The sequence below is a fragment of the Antechinus flavipes genome, chromosome 2 (assembly GCF_016432865.1).
Source record: "Antechinus flavipes isolate AdamAnt ecotype Samford, QLD, Australia chromosome 2, AdamAnt_v2, whole genome shotgun sequence".
In the NCBI taxonomy this organism is placed as follows: domain Eukaryota; kingdom Metazoa; phylum Chordata; class Mammalia; order Dasyuromorphia; family Dasyuridae; genus Antechinus; species Antechinus flavipes.
In genome coordinates, this window is record NC_067399.1 from 590892247 (window position 1) to 590912998 (window position 20752).

General features: G+C 35.5%; 1 protein-coding gene across 2 annotated transcripts in view; it reads left to right on the forward strand.

Moving 5' to 3' along the window:
• Window positions 1-6003: 6003 nt before the first annotated feature.
• The window catches only part of ACSL5 (acyl-CoA synthetase long chain family member 5), a 49645-nt gene continuing 34896 nt past the window's right edge, over window positions 6004-20752 (forward strand). The window contains exon 1 of one of the 2 annotated variants that reach the window (XM_051981409.1): window positions 6004-6119. The gene's annotated coding sequence lies outside the window, so the exon portion shown is untranslated. Of the gene's footprint in view, window positions 6120-8963; window positions 9180-20752 lie in introns of those variants that run through there. The other variant, XM_051981410.1, reaches the window with a different exon arrangement.

The following is a 20752-nucleotide window of genomic DNA, read 5'->3' on the forward strand; positions in this document are numbered from 1 at the left end:
ATGCATCTTGACATGGTAGACAACCTATGCAAAGGCAAGAAGAAAAAAAGCTATTTTATGTATCAATAAGTACTTTGGAGTCTACTGATAGAAGCTCTGGGAAATGGAAATTTCACTTGCATAATTCCAGATTGTTTTCCAGAATAGTTAGAGTGATTCTCAGCTTCACCAACAATGTATGCAACCTCTCCAACCTGAATTCAATTCAATTCCCATCTTTCCTCATCTTTGCCAATTTCCTGGATGTGAGTTGAAATTTCATGTGATTTTGATTTGTATTTCTTTGTGAAGAAAAGATGACTTAATGAAAGGATGCTCAAGATGCTCAAGATCTGCGCTGAAGAAGAGAAAGGAAAAATCATAACTTTCTCTTTTTCAGGGAATTCCCTAAAAATAGATTTATCAGTATGTTACTTAGTTTTGTTACCTAACAGCAGTGGGGGGCAACAAAAATCTGGTTCCTTTTCAGCTAATGTTTGTATTGGTTTTTTTGGCCCTGTGCTCCTCTTTACTATAGTAAAAATATAGTAGATCTTTTCAAAATATGAACTTTGAACACTACTTTTCTGCTGCAGATTATATAGTAACATGAAGGTTCCAAAGAAATTTAATGCTGATAGTAACTGAGATTGACTCACAAATTTCTTTAGTGTATTGTCAATGTTTATTTAAATATATATCTTATACAAGAACCTCTAATATTCTGGTAAATAAGTCTCAAGATTCCCAAGGGGAATCTAAAGATAAAGATTAAAATTTTAAAAGGAGACAGCATATGATCCTCCTATGAGTGTGGGCTAGCTGACCTGTGGGCTTTTCTATATTTATGGTCTTATGTAGCTTATATGTGGCCCTTTACATGTTATCTCTGTGCCTTGCTTGTCTGGAATTCATCCTTTCCTTTCCTCTTAAAAATTTCAATTTCCTTTAAGATTTAGCTCATATGCTACCTTTTGCATGTAAACTTTTCTGATATTTTCTATTCCTACTTCCTAGTTTTCTAAAAACATAAAAGTCAACTGTTTTATATATCTGGATATACACATTGTCTTCTTGAAAATAGATTGTATGGTCTTTGAGAGCAGGAAATGTGAATTTTTGTTTTTGTAACCTAGAACTAGTGTTCTCAACCTGGGGTCTGTAAACTTGTTTTTTGTGTTTTGAATATTCTATTTTTTCTAGTGCATTTTATCCATTTTAAAAAGAATTGCAACATAAAGTTTAAGGCACAAGTTTAAGAACCCTTGGCTTAGAAAATAATTGTTTAGTAAATGTTTATTGATTGATTGAGAAAAAAATAGAGAGAGAGATATAGAGATAGTGGTAGGTAGCATTAGGTATCTATATACATTTATAGATTACATATGTAACACATAATCTATACATAATTTTAAATATACTTATAAAATCTATTATCTGTATATTTGAAAATGTTGAAGACTTCATGAATTTAGTGGTGTTTTTGTGTAGAGATTATGCTGATCTCTAGATTTCCAATTTTAGTTTATATGCTGCTGATGTGAGTATTATTATGCTTTTTTTTAAATAATAGCTTTTTATTTATAAGTTATATGCATGGTCCCTGTGCAACAAGAGAACTGTTCGGTTCTGCAAACATATATTGTATCTAGGATATACTGCAACATATCTAACATATATAGGACTGCTTGTTATCTAGGGGAGGGGGTGGAGGGAGGGAGGGGAAAAATCGGAACAGAAACAAGTGCAAGGGATAATGTTGTAAAAAAAATTACCCTGGCATGGATTCTGTCAATATAAAGTTATTATTAAATAAAATAAAATAAAATATAAAACAAAAAAGTTATATGCATGGGTAATTTTACAACATTGACAATTGCCAAACCTTTTGTTCCAATTTTTCCCCTCCTTCCTCTCACCCCCTCCCCTAGATGGTAGGATGATCAGTAGATGTTAAATATATTAAAGTATAAATTAAATACAAAATAAGTATACATGACCAAACCGTTATTTTTATGCTTTTTTGTTACAAAGATTTTCTTTTTCTTTTTCTTTTTTCCTAGTGGGGGCAGAATTGGAAAGTAGAAAGGAGCTAATGATAAGTTATATAAATTATATAAGAGTTACACACACACACACACATATTTAAAGAGTCATTGAACCATTTTTTAAAAATATGTAGAAGAGAAAAGAAAAAAAGGCCCAACATAAGTTTATGCTTCCTGCTTCCTGCAGTTTAATGCTTCCTGCATCATATTGATGTGAGATGTATTTAACAGATCACATCTATATAGCATCTTACATTCTGCAATCATAACATCTATTAGGAATAAAGAAGATAGATTGGGGAAGATCTCCTGTAGTTGTTATGAGCCTCAGATAGAGTAAGGAAACAGTGGACAGGTGCACAAATTGCATCATATACAGACTACTGCCTTCAATCTTTCTCTTCCTTTCAATTTCCTTGGAAACTCTGTGATACTTCAGAGTTCCATATTGTAGATGTATCTTACTAAATGAGAACCACTTATAACAGAACTCTAGAGCCCTTCAACCAAAGCCATACAAAGCAGATTCATATGAAGTTCTATTCTATGACACGTAGGATTTTTTTTTTTTTTGGCTACATTTGGCATTTAATAAAATCTAACTGGAAATTCCCTGCTGCAAGATCTAAGTAACTTCTAAAAATGTTTTCTTTTTCATAAACTAGGATCATGTTGAAGACTTTTAAAGCATTAGCATGACTCTAGGAAGTTTAGCCCTGGAATTTGTGCCAATAAGAGTCATTATCTCGAACCAGGATATATCAGGAGATGACACAGATGTTCTAACACTGAGTTCAATGTGAACCTAACTGACTAGATTGAGTAGGAAGAAACAAGAACTCTTTTCTAGAAATTTCAAAAGAAATATATGCCAAATGTACACATTGCCCAATAAATAGTCATTGGAAGCCTGCTAGAAAGTGACTATTCTTTCAAGGATTAGGACAAAGGTGGCAATGCAAGTATTGTCCTAGTTTACAGACTAAAACAACTGAGATTCAGAGTTTAAGGAACTAGGTGACCTCAGGTTGTTTAGGATCTGAACCAAGATCTCCTGATTTAAAGTCTGGCACTAAGACACCAGGAGTTCCTCCTAACCATTTCTGGGTCATCTTCATTGATTCTAATGCCTTCTCTCCGTTGATTATTTTATCCTGTGTATAGCTCGTTTGTACTTGGTTACTTAATGGTTTTGTGTTGTCTTCCTTTGAAAGCAGGGACTTGCCTTCCTATGCCCAGCCCTTAGTATTGTGCCTGGAAGGGTGTAGGTGTTCAGCAAATGTTGACTGACTGACTGACGGACTGACTGACATGGACTCTTTGGGTAGGGTGATGAAGCCAACGGACTCTTTCTCAAAATATTTTAAATGCACAAAATAAATTGGATTACAAAATAAATCAATTACTTTGGAAACATTTATTTCAACATTAAGCTCATGAACCTCTAATCCACATTATCCCCAACTACTTCTGACCTTCACAATCTTAAAACTTCTGCCAGAAGCAAATGAATATTCTTAGGCCACATAAGTAGTTAGAACTGAACTGAGAGACAGGATTGTGACTCATGTGTCCTGGCTCTACCATTAAGTATTTTGAGATTTTGGATAAATCATAGCTTCTCCAGCCTGTTTCCTCTTCTGTAAAATTGCATTAGGTAGCCTTCCAACTCTGAATTTTTTTCCCCCGCTGAGGTAACTGGGGTAAAGTGACTTGCCCAGAGTCACACAGCTAGGAATCGTTAAGTGTCTGAGGCCAGATTTTAACTAAATCTGGTCCTCCTGATTTCATGGCTGATGCTCTATCCACTGCCCTATCTAGCTGCCCCCAATTCTGAAATCTTAATAATAGCCATGACTGTCCCCTTATTGTGACATTCCCCAGGTGCAGATAAAAACATTTTTGGGAAATGAGATTGGATTCTAAGACAAAAATCTCCACTTCTATGGTTTCTCCCTCTGAATAGCTGGTTCCTTCTAAAACATCCATTTTAAGGATACCCAGTAAATCAATAAACATTTATTAAATGCCAATTATGTGTCAGACACTAAGTGCTAAGAGCTGACTGGCCATGTCTTCATTCCTTTGCAGGCTGTACTTGTAACTCTCTAGAATTTATTGTGTCCCCACCCCCAATATCAGGTACCTCCCTTTCCCTCCCTTACTTTTCCCTTTTCAGCTTTCTTTTAGGTTACCTTTCTCCACAAGAATGTAAGCTCTTTGAGGACAAGAATTGTGTTTCTGTTTTTATTTGTGCTTAGTAAATGCCTATTGTTTGCTTGGAAGAACTAGATACTTTGAAAAATGGGAGAAATCAATATACAGTTCATCCTATGCTGGTTAATATAACAAGACAGCTAAGTAAATCATTAAGTCCCTTGTGATTCTATGGAGCTATTCTTTGAAATGGAATTCTCTATCTTTAGTTATCTAGAAGTCTCTTCTAAATGGTTGAAATTGTGTTTGCTCTACAAGATGTTTATCTATAGAGATAAAGGTTTTTTTTTTTTTTTTTTTCTTATAGCTTAACAGAAAGACTTTGGAATAATGTAATGGAAAGGTGGAAAAATCAGAAAGAGAAACCTTATTAGAAGGTTGCCTTAGAATTGAGTTTTGATGGAAACTAGGAGATTCTAAAGTCAGCTTGGTGGCACAGGGGATAGAGCTCCAGGCCTGGAGTCAACAAAACAAAACCAGAATTTAAATCTGGGTCTCAGGTACTTTCTAACTGTGTCACTTTAAGAGCAAGTCACTTAACCCTGTTTGCCTCAGTTTCCTCATATGTATAAATCTATCTATCTATCTATCTATAATAAATTATAAATCTATAAATCTATAAAATGAACTGGAGGGAGAAAAAAAAGGCAAACCATTCTAAGATTTTTTCCAAGAAAACTAGAGATTCTAAAAAGTGAAAGTGAAAAAGTTAGTGGAAAGCCTCTGAGTGGAGGATAACCTAAATATAGTCATGGAAATGGGAGTTGGGAAAATTACATACCTTCTTTGGGGCCTCAATTTGAAGGGTGACACTAATATCTAAGTCACATTCTTACCTTTAATTCATATATTAGAGGAACAGTCTGGCATGGTTTAGTTAGCTTTCATTATGATTTGTTACAAGGGGCAAAAGAAGGAAGTTGTCTCAAAGGTTCAACCATACATTAAAAGAAATATATGGTCAAATTAATTGTCCCAACAGTGAATATAAGCTTGATTTGGTATCAAAAAGATCTGGTTTCAGATCCTGCTTCTCACTAATTGTGTAACACAAGGCAATTTATTTAAGCTCTCTGGGTCTCAGTTTCCTCATCTGTAACCAAAAAAAAAAAAAAAGAGGGGATCCAATTGAATGCTTTCTAAAGTCCCTTTCAGGTCACCACCTGTAATTTAGCTTTCTTATAATAATTAAATCAGCTCATATTTATTCAGCACTCTCCAGTTTCCAAAACATTTTTTCCCCTAAGAACTAGTTAAGGCATTGCAAATTTTTCATTTTAGAGAAAAGAAACTAGAGTCCCAGAGATGTACTGACTGACTGATGTTCCTAAGATCTGCTGCTGAGAGTCAGAATTCAAATTCAGCTCCTGTGGTTTGCCTCTGTCATTCTTTCCTCAGTACCTCATAGATTCTCGTTCTGTTACTTTTTCCAGATTTTAAAAAAAAAGCTTGTTTCCTCTTTCCATAGTGCATATTATGCTCATCAAATGTTAAAGATTCCACTAAAAGAAAAGACAATGATGTGGCTTTAGAAAAGCTTTCAGAATTGTAACTATTAAAAAAATTTTGGGAAGTAATTGCATAATAAGCTCCCTTTTTATCCTTTTGCCAAATTTTGCACTTCTCCCTTACTGAAGTGTACCATTGGTATTTGAACAGGTAATTTTTACCTTTGAACCTGTTGCAATCAGGTACAAAGATTACTGAGGTGCCTTGTTGGCCACTTTTAGGGCAATGTTAAGTGGCCTCCAGGTACAGTTGTTAGCCAGGAACTGAAATGTTGAAGACGTCTAGTCTTGAATGTATTATTTAGATCTGCACAGCAAGCTTAGTGGGGCCTATTTCCTGAACTCAGGAAAGAAGTATTCCTTTAAGGTAAGCTGCAATAAAAATTTCCCTCCTGGTCTGAGGGGTGTGTGGATGTGTATCTATATCCTTTTCTCTATTTTCTTTTCTCAGAACTATAAAGCCTTAGGATTAGTGATTACCAAGACTGAATGAAATCTAGAGTCAGAAGATCTGGGTTGGAGTTCTGATTCTGCCCTCAACTACTGGGGAGTATCTGGGGGGTGAGGGGTATGGATGGGTGACAGTGGCAAGTAACTTTTCCTCTTAGGAAGGGTGCTCTGGAAAATGAGCAGTTAGGTTGTTATTTCTACTGAATCCCATTTTTATAACACTCTAAGATTTATGAACTGTGTTTTTTTTTTTTTTTTTTGTTTTGTTTTTTACAACCCAGGAAGTAGTAGCTTAATTTTACAGATGAGAAAGCCAAGGAGTGGTAAAATTAAATGACTTGTTTATAGTCTAATAAATTCTTAAAATTGAATTTGAATCCAGGTATCTAGAGATAGTCTTTTGTCCTATTTACTATACTATGCTGGCTCTAAAATCCTTTCTAATTCTAAAAGGCGTGTTGACATTTTATGTGTGAATCTAAGAATTAACGTCTGAACTGAGTGGAGATGGTCATAGGAGGAAGAAAAGATATGATGGGAATAATTCTCAGAAACCCATGTATTCATATGGTGAGATGTGTCATTCAGTTGAAAGAGTTCTAGATTTAAGGAACCTGGTTTTGAATCTTGAATCTGCCACTTACTATCTTTGTGGGCAGGTCAATTAAGTATTTTTTTTTTTTGACCAGGCAATTGATAAGTTAACTTTTGCAAAGTCACATAGCTAGTGAGTGTGTTAAATATCTAAGACCAGATTTGAATTTTAAGTCCTCTTGACTCCAGAGCTGGTGCTCCATCTAACCAGCCTCAGCACTCTTGAAAGTCTTGGTTTTCCCTCTCTCTGTGAAAGAAAGATGGGCATGATGACTTGAGAGCTAGCTTTCAACTCTAAACTCCTGATCTCTGGCTGGAGGAAATAGAAACCTCCAGGAAGGAGTCCTACATTTGTGTGAAACTTCCTCTAATATAGTTCTCTTCTGAATTTGATCAATACTAAATGTAGAGGAAACAATATTGCAATTCTAAAAGATTTTTTTTTAAATTAAGAAAACATAAGTCTGTAAATTAGAACACTTAATCTTTGAGTAGGAAACAAATAATATAAAGTTGCAGGATATTCTAACACGTCTTTAGCATCCCAGGATGTCAGTTGAAACGAATCTTTAAAGAGTTGATCCAACTTTATTTTTAGAGATGAAGAAATGGAGGTAAAGAGAAGGATAATATTAGTTTAGGGTCACGTAACTTAAAAGTATCAGAAGTAAGAACACTTAGAACTCCTAATTCTCATTTTGATGTTTTGTTTTTTGTTTTTTTGCTGCGATAATTGGAGTTAAGTGACTTGCCCAGGTCATACAGCTAGGAAGTATTAAGTGTCTGAGGTTGGACTTCAGGGGCAGTGCTTTACCACTGTGCTATCTAGCTGCCCCTACTGTTTTTTCTATCATTCCACAGCAAGTTTTACCAATTGTCAAAAATATATACCACCAAATAATTGATATTTCAGTTTTGATTTATAATGCACTCTCTTGGCTTCCTCTCTAAAGAAAGAGCTATTTGAGTTTGAGTAGATAGTTGCCAAAAGGTCAGAATGATGATTAGATTAGCTTAAATTGCACCTTCCTCCTCATCTTCCTCATTTTTTTTTCCAATCAGTTATTCTTCAGACATAAAGACTGGTTTAGATAATCTCCATCATGCAGAGGATTTAGCAAAAGCCTTCTTGGCTAGGTCTGATTTTAAGGTAGCATAACAATGTCTAAAGCATAGGTCTTTGATTGTTTTTATGTCATGGACCCCTTGGTGAACCTGGTGAATGGATGCTTTCTTAGAATCATGTTGTTGTTGTTTTAATTAAAATGTGAGAAAATGATAAATTTCAGTTAAAGATGAACAAAAATAAAGGTATTTTTTCCCTTCAAAGTTCACAACCTATACTCCTTAAATCTATCCAAAGACCACTTGCAGATCTATTAAGAATCCTAATTGATTGGATATCTAGATTTAAAAAAAAAAAAAGACAAAATGTACCATAATAAACTCCATTTATTTTTGAAAAAATAAGATTTGTGAGGGGAAAATGGTTTTATATTCTTGAATACTTCTGAGGTGGGTGTAGAGTTAAAGAGGAGCTACATTAAAGAGTAAATTAATCCTTTTACTCTAGAAAAGCTTCCGTCCTTCCATTCTCAGTCAATGGTTCTTATTCTTCCCCAAGCTTTCACATGCAAATCTCATTAGAGGAATGTTACGGGATCCCAATAAGATAATGTTAATTGTCTAAGAGAGGGGTGGAATGGAGATAAGGTGACGCCACGTGGAAACGAGCGTAGAGGTGGGTTTCTGCCCACTTAGTCCCAACCTCCTAACCTTTCAGTTGTCCCAGTAAAGGTTGCAGTCAGCAATGGAGTAGCCCCTCGGATTCTCTAGGCAGGTGTGGCCCTGATAGCTGCAAGAAATTTCTTGGCTCCTAGTAGTGTGGTCAAAGGTCAGCTTTTCTAAGGCTCTTTTTCTTCTGTTCAAATATAGCTTAGTGATCGACTGGAAAACCTGGGTCTGTTCAACGTGGCCGGGTGAGGGGTGGTGGTGAGGGTTTGCACTGTCAGGCTCCTTTGGGTTTATAAGGCAGGAATCCGTTGGAAGTCTCTCTTAGGCAGGAGTTAAAAGGCTTAGCTGGGGATGACTTCTTTCCTGTCAGAACACTTCCACTTTCAGTTATAAAAGACCAACCAGGAAGTGGAGAGCCCTGGGTATGTAAGGGAGAGCTTTCTCATGTCTGACCTGTATAGCCACGGTCTGGGGACAAATGGAGGGCGACCACCCCAGCTCTGACTCTGAGACTTGTATGTCTGATCTCAAGGAAGAGATCTCCTGAACTTGGCCACACCTGAGTGGGACCCAGGACTGTGGGGGAGGTTTAGGAGCTAGGAAGGAATTCCCAATCGGGGCTGCCAGACTGATGCTGCTTCCACACCAGGTAAGGGCAACACCCCAAGAGGTCTAATTGCACAAGGGCTCTTGTGAAAGTATGGGAAAGGTCTGTAGAGCAACCCTGATTCTCATTCTCCCTGTCTGTCTCTTTTTTTTTTCTTCCCTAGCCAGTTCCTATTTAGAGATTTTTGTGAGGCTTTGTTAATTAAGAATTACATCATGTAGAACTCGGGTTGCCTGAAGTAAGGATGTGGAGAGGAGGGGGGAAGATACAGTGAGATGATTCTGTTTTGGGGGGACAGAAATATATAATAAATATTTCAAAGCTGGTTTTTATATATAAAACCAGCTTTGAAATGTGCCTTCTATATTGGGGAGTAGCAAGAAACAATAAGGAAACCAGGGTCGATTTTTCTTCATTCCTGATTTGTGGACATGCAGGATTGGACTTTAGTGTCTTTGGGGTTCAGGTACTAGTATTATTGATCTTGCAGTAGTCTGGATGCTGTTTATAGGATCTCGAGATGGAAAAAATCTCAGATTGTCTTAGCAGTGAACTAAAGTTGATAAGTAGGAATGGTGGAGTAGTTGAATTTCCCTCACTCCCTTTCATTTTTTTCTCCCATTCTCCTCCTCCCACGGTGGGGGAGGGACCAAGTAAAACATCTTATATGAATCTTATCTGACTTAAGATACTATCATTTAAAATTCACAACTTTTCCAAGCATAGCTCAAGTCCAACCACATGGAGAAAACTTTCCAATAAGTCAACAAATGTTTAGTACTTAGTATGTGCTAGTGTTAAGAATGTATTATGTGCAGGGATTATAAAGACAAAATAATCCCTGCCCTTGGAAAGCCTTAGACTTTTATCTGGAAAAATATCTACATACGTCTACAATAGCTATTTTCAGGATAATGAGTTGGAGAGGGGGAAGTCTTCTAGAAGCTTGAGTAGTAGAATTCAAGAAACATGTAGCAAGTAATATTTCAATTGGACTTTGAAGGAAGCTGGAGAGTCTTTAGATAAAGGTGAGTGAATGTTCCAAATATGAAAGACAACATAGGCATAAAGATGGGAGATAGAATGTCATGTGAGAAGACAGCAAGGTGAGTAGTTTGGGCTATAGTCTATAAGAAGGCTGGGGAGTTAAATTGGGGAGAGGTTGAGAAGGGTTTTAAATGCTTAATAGAAGATTGTATTTAGTCTTAGAGCAAATGGGCTAATACAAGAACTTATTGAATAGGAAATTGACCTGGGCTTTAGGACTGTGATTTTGGCAGCTATGATAAGGAAGAACTTGAAGTAATGATCAATTAGGAAGTGATTATTGGGAGGTGAGGTGAGGTCTGAATTAATTTGGCAGTCAACTTGTGACCTGGAGAAAAAAGAAGCAATGTTGTTAAGGTTTTGGCAACAGGACATTGGGGGTGATAGAATGAATGAATGAACAAGTACAAAGGCATTTAACAAGTGTTTTCACTGTACTAGGCATTGATGTCAAGTTCTGGGGACACAACTTCAAAAATGAGATAATCTGTCCCACTCTTCAAGAAGTTTTCATAGTAATAGGGATTGGTGACCAGAGATGCGTTTTGCAGTCTGGGAAGTGACAGGTAATAGTGAATAAAGTCATAGGACTCTCAGTTGACACATTCTTTTCCAGAAACAAAATAATACTCCCTACGAAAAGTTAGTCAACGTGTCAAATTCTATGAAGAGATCATGAAGATTGAAAAAAGTCCTTTAATTTCACTACTATTGGTAATTTGGGAGAGACAATAGTTTTTGAGTGAGGAAGGGCTCCAGATTGCAAGGACCTGAAGAGATGGACCAGAGAGGAATAGGGGCAACAAATGTAAATAGCTTTTTCCAGTAGTTTGAAAAAAGGAAGAGAAAGATGGGATAATAACTTTAGGTGATTGTGAGGGTCAAATGAGATTTAGTTTGGTTTTGTGTTAAGGCTCAAGGAGATGAATATATTTTCAAGAAATTTAGAAGGATCCAGGAGATAGGGAGAGATTCAGAATTCTCAGTAGTTCTAGCCTTTATTCAATTCATAAATAGTTAATGTTAATTTTTAAAATTCTTTCATGTATATTAGCCTTATTTCCATAATTAGATTGCAAGATTACTAAGAGCATTGGCTACTGTGGCAGTACAGAGCACTGGTTTTCCTTTTAGTACTCAAATACATGTTCAGTTGATTTGTTAGAGTAGTATAAATTTTCATTGCAAAAGAGTTGTGAATTCATAAATATGACTCTTTTCATCACTGCAATTTGTGACCCCTCCACACTTAGGGTTTTCAAAAGTGTGCCATGGTTTACCAGTAAGTATGTCCTAAACTGTATGGAGTGTAACCTTGTATTTGGGGTTCTGATATAGTAGGCAATAAAGGGTTTCTTAGCTCATTCTCTATGGAGCTGACCCTGCTTTTTAAATTTTCCTAATAATTTCTGCTTTTGGGTTCAATGTTATAAATAAATGGTTGGATTCTTAATTCTCATTTCATAATTTTCTTTTCACCAATCTCATTTCTTTTCTCAAGTTTTCCTCTGCCACTTTTTTTTCTTTTAACTCTTGCAGGAATTCTTGTTGGGTTTGTTTCCAATTTACCTCTTTCTTTTGAGGTTTTGCTTGTAGTTTTCAGACTCTTGTCATCTTCCACATTTGTCTTTGTATTCCATGTAATTCCATTTTTTATGATGAAGTTCTTTTTTTATTGCTTGCTAATTTTTCATGATTTTGAACTTTATGTTAAAGTTCTCTATTAAAGACTCCATTAGCTTGGTGGTAGGGAATACACTGTCTCAAGCTTCAGACTTTGTCATGCTGTTATTTTCAGAGCTAGTTCTGAGTTTTTGGTACTTTCAAGGTGTTATGATCTGGAAAAAGGTTTAGTCACTGCTATCTTGCTCTGTCCTCTGATTTTCATACAGAAAATGGCCTTTGCAAACTGCAGCCACTGGCACTAAGCATTCCTTTTAGTCCTGGCATTGTGGCCAGAGCATCAAGTCCCCAGCAGCTATAAGTATTCCTCATCATGCTACAATTGTGTCCAAGACCCTGCTTTCTTGTGAGCCACAAGTGCTCCTTTCTTCCCTAGAACTATGCCATCCTCTGTATGGATAGTAGAATAGCCAAATGGTACCCCATCTTGCACCCAGTGCTACCAAAGGGTCCCCTTAATCTTTTTTTGACCCACCCCTTTGCTATCTTTGGACCAAGAGCTCCTGAAGCTACTGTTCCTGCTTTCCCAACCACCTCTGAAGCCCACTGCTGGTATTGTTATAGAATTTGCTCCAGGCCAAATCCCATCCCATTGTCATAGACCTCTGCTGCCAATCTCCCAAATTATCTTATATGGAAAAATGTCACATTTCGACCTTTTGTTAGGTCTGCCACTCTAATCAATTTGATGTGTTATTTCATAGTTGTTAGAAGGGAAGCATTAGAATTTGGCTGGGCTGCTTCCTCTACTCTATCATCTTTAGTATGTTCCTCAACAGGTTGAATTCTTATACTCTTTCTAAGGAGCAAATGTTAGGCAGTCACACTGAGAAACTAGATAACTAAATAGTACCCCCTCCCCTCCAATCTAATTTTGTGGGTTTACTAGCCCAGTAGGAGTTGTATCATTTTAATTAAGTTTTAAAAATTAATTAGTATTATATTTCATGGCCAATGCAGAATTTGTTTTGCTTATCTAAAAGTATTTACTTCAAGGGTTTTCTCAATTTCTGTTGTTGTTTGTTCATTGAAAAAAAGTAAATTAGAAAAGTAATCATTTTAAGACCAAAGCTCCCAAGAGTTAAGGAAATTCATAGAACTGAATGGGAATTTAAAAATTGCTCTAGAACATGTAAATGCTAAGTGCTAAGGGGATATATGGTTTATATCTAATAGGAAGTTAAATTATGATGAGTCCAGTTCAGTCCCTTTGGGTTTTTTTGACAGTTAGTCTAAAACAGGAAATTGTAAACTTTCTAAGCAGAGTTTCAAGGTTCTTGCCCTTATTCTTCTAGAATCTTAGCAGGACAGATACTCAACTGATAGTCCTTTTACAGTGTCATAGATGGCAGGTCCCTTCCCCCATCAAGTGGCTCAAGTACCTGGCAAAAGCAGCTGAGCAGAAAGCATTATTCAGTTATTACCCTCTGATGGAGAGAAGGGTAATAATTGCCATCTGTGGCACTGTCACATAAGATTATCAAGATTCTGCTCAAACATGATATTCCATACTGGATCCAAGGAGTAGTAGGGTAGAATCAATTCAGAAAAGGAAAAACACATATATGAATATTTTAATAGAATTTCAATGGAGGAAAGGCTAGGCTACCAAATATTTCTTTTGGGCTGTTTCATCCGCCAAAGTATTAATCCATTTCCCTATCTCCTGTAATTGAGATAAAGGGATAGGAAGTAGCCTGTGACAGACTGTGACAGTTTGGGATTTGTACTTTGATTCTCCTAATTTGATCCCTGATCAGACTAGATAGTGCAAGGTCTGATGACATTATTAGGAAAAGAAAAACTCTTTCACAATACTTCACATTTAACACAATTAACATTGGCATGGTTACCAGACAGCAAGCCCAGTATTTATTTCTCCTATCTAATACATTTGATAAGTTTCTCCTTTTTTTCAGTGATATCTTGGAATTCACTTGCTTAGCACTAAGCAAGGAGAAATCTTCTCTATCTGTACTAAAGATAATCTCAAGGTTAAGCTACATTACTCTGATTTGAGTAGGATGCTTTAATGTTGTAAAATTGGATATCAAACAGGGATGGTTTTTTTTGGTCCCATTGTAAGAGGAGTTTGTGTCCTATTCCTTCTTAATTGCTCTAATGTCGTAGAATATTTCCCAGAACTTCAAAATTTGTTCTGCTAAATACCATTTCTAATGGTGGTCTGGTTCTTAGAACTATTCCAGAGTCTGGTGCTTCAAACTTTAATGTCTACTTTTTAAAAAATTGTTTAGGAACTTGACCATCAACAAACAAATGAAATAGAAGAATAAAATCTTACCAAAAGCCCTAGCACTTCAACAAAATTTAAAGACAATCAAATTAAAAGAACAATTTTCTTTTCTCTCTGTCCTAAATTAGGCTGAAATGTTGCTATCTTTGATTTTTTTTCCTTTTCTTTTTCATATATGCTTATGTATATATATGTACAGCTGATTCTTCTAGTTGATTTGTTTTTCACATTAATATTAATATATAATAAAATCTTGTATTTAGATTTTTATGTTAACATTAAATTCACATATTATAATTCAATTATTCCCCAGTTGTTGGACATAAAGTTTAATTACAAGTTTGTTTTGGCTTTTGTTGTTGTTACAAATAGTCACTTTGAATATTATACAGATTGATCCTTCCACACCCTCATTTCTAATTTAATAATTTATCTAATATCTCTCATTCATACATAATTATTTTCTGTAGGGATTGTTTAGCATAATGCCTTGGATATAGTAAGCATATTGAATGCCTCTTGCCTTGACTTCTCTCTCTCTCTTTTTTTTTTTTTGGCTGAGGCAATTGGGGTTAAATGACTTACCCAGGTTCACACAGAGAGGAAGTGTTAAGTGTCTGAGGCCAGATTTGAACTTCAGGGCTACCACTCTATCTACTGCATCACCTAGCTACCCCCTTCTCTCTGTATTTGAAGATAAAGTCCTATCCAGCAAAGGAAAGGTTTTTATATCTATATATGTGTATGTTTGTGTATCCCTTTTTCATCCATGCTAGGTTTATTTGTTTATTTATCTATGCTGAGGCAATTGGGGTTAAGTGACTTGTCACACAGTGACAGGTCACACAGCTAGGAGGTATTAAGTGAGGTTAATTTGGTTGGATTTGGACTCGGGTTCTCCTGACTCCAGGGCCAGTGCTCTATCCACTGTGCAATCTAGTTGCCCTTTAATTAATGTTTTTATTGGTATTTTTATTGGTGTTTCTTGGATACCAAGAATTGCTGAGGGAATGGGGAAACTACTTAGAACATTTTCTTCCCCTTATTTTTTTCTAAATATCATTTACCTTTCAAGACTCTGCTCAAAACCTACCTCCTCCATGAAAACTTTACTGACTATTGTATGTGACTCCCCTTCTCCAAATTCCAGTTATTTTGCAGATGAAGAAAAAAATGACTTCAGACCATACGTATTAAAGCTGGAGTTCAAAATAAAGAGGCTGCACTAGATGATTTTCCCAGTTTCCTTTTAGTTCTATGATAGCATGGCCCTAGTAATAATTCACATTTAAATAGTGTTTCAAGGTAGGTAGTATAAGTATTCTCTATTTTAGATATAAAAAAAAAATTCAGAAATAAAACCTTTTAGAAATAAAATCAGGGGTTAAGCAATTTATTCAAGATCACATAGGAAGTAAGTATTGGAGCTATGACTTTTATTGCCAAGTCATTTCTAATATACTACAACATGTAACAGATTAACACTGAATTGTTCTCGCATTCATGTGTTTGCTAATTCTTAAAATTATACTATAAACCTCTTAAGAGTAAGAATTACCTTATACTTTTCTGTTTTTAACATAGCTAGGTGATGCAATAAAAAATACTAAAGGAAGTCAGGTGTCTGCTCCTGAAATAAGTACATATCAGAATTCAAGATTTTAATCCATAGTTCATGATCAAATTTGTGTGTTGAATAAATATCTTAAATCAATAGAAGTATGTGTAGAATGATTTCACACACACAAACACATTCATACATACTTGTGTCTAATGGTACCCCTCTCTAGGGCAGTAAGTGGAAAAGAGAAAAATTTAAAAAATTATATAACTTTTATTTATATAAAAGAAATAGTAAATTATGCATAATAGATTTTCAGTTTCATGTGTTATTAAAATTTGGTTTAAAATTTTTTTTAAAGTATTTTAAAGTAAATTTGCAATCTTAGATCTAAGATAATGAGGGTGACCTGATCATTTGACCTTTCTCTAACCTTGTAACCAATAAAATTCATGCAACATGCTTATATAGATAAATGCAGCATACAAAATAAGGACTATTACCTTCTCAGAATAATTCAGCAAAGGAGGCTAGACAGGTGATAACAGTTTAATAGATAGGGAAACTGATTTGGATAAAATGATTAAGGAATTGCCAAAACTTGGTCTTTTTACTTTTAGTCTAATATACTTATATGAAAATGTCTGTGAACTAAAGTTCACTTTAGTTATATTTTGCTCAAAGCCACAGAACCCAGTCAAACTGATATTCTCAATTTTTTATATGACTTCATTAGCACTATACTCTGGCCATTTAAGCCACCAGACCACCAGACCACAGGATCTATTTTTATCATTCTCTTTATCATGATGCTAACCAGGTTAGGACCTTTTTTTTTCTTTTTCTTTTTTTAATTTTATGAAAACTTTTTATTTACAAAACATGCATGTTAATTTTTCAACATTGAGCGTTGCAAAACTTTCTGTTCCAAATTTTTTCCTCCTTCCCCCCAGATGGCAGGTAGTCCAATACATGTTAAATATGTTAAAATATATGTTAAATCCAATATATGTATACATATTTATCCAGTTATCTTGCTGCAAAAGAAAAATCAGATCAAGGAGGAAAAAAAAAACCTGAGAAAGAAAACAAATGTAAGCAAACATCAACAGGAAGAGTGAGAGAATACTATGTTGTGCTCTATACTCAGTTCCCACAGGCCTCTCTCTGGGTGTAGATGACTCTCTTCATCACTGAACAATTGGAACTGATTTGAATCATCTCATTGTAGAAGAGAGCCATGTCCATCAGAATTAATCATTGTTTAGTCGTGTTGCCATGTATGCTGATCTGGTTCTGCCAGGTATAAGAATTCTATTTTTGTAAATTCTTGGATCTGTCTACACCAGAGGTTCCCAATCTTTTCATTTATTTATTTGTTTGTTTGTTAAACATTTTCATAAAAGCAAAGTTGTAAAAGAAAATATAGATTTCTTAACCTAATGAAAATAAAAATCCTCAAGAAAAATTAAAGTCCTTCTCTGGAGTCCTCCAGAGAAGGATATGGATAGGATTTTTTATCATAACTCTTTCAAAGTAGTTGTGGATGAAGATACTATTGAGATTAAGAAAGTAATTTACAGCTGGAGACCACTTTTAACAATTCCTCGGACCTCTAAATGACATTTTTTTCAGTAGCTTATAAGAAAATGTCGGGTAAAAGGCTATTATGAACTTCATAACAAATTTATATTTTAATTAAATATCGATTTTTATTAGGAAAAGATTTTTGTGAGACAAAAAGTTATGGGTTTTTTCTATACCAATAAAAGGAAGAATGAAGTAGCAGAGATCATCCAAAAATTGATCTAAAGTTGCTTTTAGCTTCAGAATTATATTATATTATTATATTCCTAAAATAACTTATCTTCCTAATCATAATTTTTGTTAAAGTTCAAAACTAATTTGTCTTTCCTGAGCATATATAAATAGAAGAAGGAAAGGCAGCCTAAATAATGTTATGAAAGGTCACAAAGTAGCTGAAAATATGTTTTAAACATTCTGCCAATCCACCACAGAGCAGAAAATCAGGCTTCACTTGATTCTATAGATTGATCCTTGAACACAACCACCTAAATCTATTCGAGATTTCTTGGAAGTAAATATCTTCTCTTATTTAATAAAATACCAGGATGTTAACTTCCAAATTCTAGGGGACAAAGAAACTCTTGAAATTACTTGAAGTAGGGGCAGCTAGATGCAGGTGATTCAGTGGAGAAAGCATTGGTCCTGAAGTCAGGAGAACCGGAGTTCAAATTTGGCCTCAGATACTTAACACATCCTGGCTGTGTGACCCTGGGCAAGTCACTTAACCCCAATGGCCCTAGCAAAAAAAAAAAAAAAAAAAAGGAATTGCTTGAAGTATATATAGGCAAGACATATAAAGCATACTAAGCAATAGCAAGGGCAGCTAGATGGTGCAATGGATAGAACATTGGGTCCAGGAGTCAAGAAGTAATATGGCCTCATATTAGCTTTGTGATGCTGGACAAAGTTACTTAATACTTACTTGCCTCGGTTCCTGATATGCCAAATAAGGAAACACTGGAGAAGGAAATAGCACACCACTCCAGTATATTTGCCAAAAAAAAAAAAAAAAAAAATCCCAAGAACAAAGTCCATGGGGTCACATAGAATCGGATAGAACTGAATGGCAAATGCCTGCTGGTGAAATAAATTCACATAGGATTTTAAAATCTTGGGCATGTGCCTAGATCCCCAGCAGACTTACTGAATGTATGTGAGTGCTTTTAAATAGTCATATAAAGTCAGGAAATAGTAAAAAAAAAATTCATTTTTTCCTCACCTCTAATGCAGATGATAATCTTTGAATGTCTTATGAATGAAAAAAGCATTTAAGTATCAAACAGGGATTGCAAAAATAAGATATTCCTGCTCTGAGTGAAGAATGTTGTCCTGAGGAGATAGTGAATAAGACACTAGAGCTATCAATTGATATGTCAATTTTCAGAGGCAATGGTAGATTTGATTATGATTTTCTTAGGGGAAAAAAAAGCAAAAAAGGATAAAGGAAGAAATAGGGTACCCTTTAAGGAATATAATTTGCCAGGTTAGTAGAGTTTAGGTTCCTCGCCATTTAGGATCCCACATCCCCAAAGTAAGAGTTACAGAACTGAACCACACTCAGTTCTTCAGGATGGTCATAGTCTCTAGATCATGAGAGTTATTAAGAGGATATTTTAGTGACAGACTGGATGGCAAAAAGATAACTGGGTTATAAAGCACGGTTGGGATAAACTAACCTGCAAATATGAGTTACCATGGCCCCAAACTTGGAGCAACTAACTAATTTGAGCCTCCCTCATTTTTTTTTTTTAAATAAGGCATCTATCTTCCCCAGTGAGGTATGTATGTACATATAGTAGATACGGAAGGTAGCTGAACTCTTGGACTTAGGAGCACCATAGAGGTTTGCCCACCTTAGTAAAGTAAAACTAGTCTCTACCCACTAGAAAGTGACCTAAATGAAGGATAAGTTTGAATGATTTGGAGGATTCAAAAATCCCTCAAACTGGACCCAATTGCAGATAACTGCAGCCTAGCCTAAAAGTTCACCTTTAGCAGGCCACATCCCTTTTGGTCCCATGACTCATCTCTCAACTTTGCTCTGGTTTCTTATCTTTAAGAAAAAACAAACAAATGCTTCCCCCCAGCTGTCAGGGAGACTGGGTCTGAGCTGTATTTTGTAAAGCAGGGGGAAATGTGAAATGTCTGCCTGTCAAAAGTGGATTTTCGTGGTAGTTGTAACACTTTCTGGGCTTTCATACAAAAAATTAGTTGACAGTCACCACTATAGCTTTGGGGTATCTAGGGCAATTCGAGATAATCTAGGATTATTAGGTTTCTGACTTACTTTGAAAAATCATGTGTTTGGTACTTAGAAAACAAAAATCTAGGCAACTTGTTGCTGTATCCTCAACTTCTATTTCCTTTGAGAATAAGGGTTTACAGTGCTTCCCCAACAACATTTATTTTTTATTTAGAAATGCTAATAGCAGTCTTCTCATACATGGTTAAAATTTGGTCTTTTGAACTTTGAATAGCTTAGTCTGAAATAGTTATTTTGGGGAAATCTCCACTCTGACATTATTCATATTAGTTCTGTTTTTGTGAAAAGGAAGAGAGACGGAAGCAGAGATTGGGGGGGGGAAGCGGGGAGGGAGAGGGAAAGGGACAGAGAGAGAAAGAGAAAAAAGGAGAGAGAATATATAATTTTACAATCTCTATATATAATGTATAATTTTATAAGAATGATAAAAGAAATCATTCCAGTGCAAGATAGATATTTATCTTTGAATTGGATTTCCAAGTTAACCAGATAGCTCTGAGCTATTTTACATTCTTTGTCCTTTAAGGAAAAGATAAATCTACTCCAGACTGCTTTGCTCATAATACTTAATTAGGTCATGTCACCTAACTTTTTATCCTTTCCTTAGCTACCTCTTACAGCTATTTGACTCCAGCAGAGTATACCAGTGGACCTAAGAGAGGCAAAAGCATCCAGTCACGTTAATTCTTTCTTCTCTGTCTCTTTCTTCACTATTGGGACCTTCTAACCTCCCATCCCATCATGCTCCCTTCCCCAGTTTTTCAGCTTCTTTTTATCATGACGTAAGTTCTTTGCAGGCAGAGACTGTTTTTCCCTTATATTCGTATTCCCAGGGCTTTGCTATGCCACCTGTCAACTAATGAATTTAGAAATTGGGTACTCAAGGAAAATCTCCCCACAGGTCCAATAGAATTCCTTAATACCAAGGAAATTGCTCCAACGACTATTTGATACATCTTTGCTCATAGGCCTTGATAAGTGTGAGCTGTTCCATCAGCACTATTGGACCTGAGAAGAATTGATTAGCAGCCTTGTAATATAAATAGAATTGTAAGCATTCTTGATCACAGAAAAGGACAAGACCATACAAGTTATAGGTAGTAAAGAGAGATTTAGACTAGAAATTGAAACACTTGGATGCTCTGACTATGCTCTTAATTATTGGACTTCAGATCAAATAATTCCTCGGCTTTCTTGACTGTCCTATTTAACTCACAGAT